The sequence below is a fragment of the Penaeus monodon genome, chromosome 30 (genome assembly GCF_015228065.2).
Source record: "Penaeus monodon isolate SGIC_2016 chromosome 30, NSTDA_Pmon_1, whole genome shotgun sequence".
Taxonomy (NCBI): domain Eukaryota; kingdom Metazoa; phylum Arthropoda; class Malacostraca; order Decapoda; family Penaeidae; genus Penaeus; species Penaeus monodon.
In genome coordinates this window covers 29,158,211-29,158,810 of record NC_051415.1, presented here as the reverse complement: position 1 = coordinate 29,158,810, position 600 = coordinate 29,158,211, and the positions used below count along the sequence as shown (strand labels likewise).

The following is a 600-nucleotide window of genomic DNA, read 5'->3' as shown; positions in this document are numbered from 1 at the left end:
CACAAACACAACCACCCCCCCCCCACGCACCAGGAGCGTGGTGCGAGGCTGAGTGGCTCCCGAAGACACTGCAATCCGACATCGCGTCGAGAACACGTAATCGAGGGGCTTTCATGACGAAAAGAACTAAAACAGGAAGATAGGAGAAAAGGTGATGAAGAGGATGATTTGCGATAAAAAACACATATGAAGAAGAGAGAGACGAGAACAAAATACGAGTGTTACGAGGAAAAACGTTACTATAGGCGAGGAGATCTCTTAGAAGGCAGCGAAAGACAACTTATACAACGAGGAAACAAGAACAATTTTATGAATGAAGTTATGATTATGGTGATAATAATAATAAAAAATTGCGATACGACACTTGAATGAAAAAACAGGAGATACAGGGATTAAAAGTTAGAAACACTATTATGGAGAATGAATGTTATTTTAGAGAAAGAAACATAACTTGTGAGGAACGAAAATATTTAGAATGAATTAGATATATGTGGATAATATATAATGAAAATTGATTTAATTATATTATAATATCAGGAGGACTACGGGTTAAAGTTAATATATTTATGAAAGAATGTTTACAACGAAACGAATTTCGAA

The 600-nt window shown here is 36.0% G+C and overlaps 1 protein-coding gene across 1 annotated transcript in view; it reads right to left on the bottom strand.

The window, feature by feature from the left end:
* Positions 1-600, bottom strand: part of LOC119592684 (aldehyde dehydrogenase, dimeric NADP-preferring-like) — a gene marked incomplete at its 5' end in the record, with an annotated part of 10,381 nt that overhangs the window by 1,267 nt on the left and 8,514 nt on the right.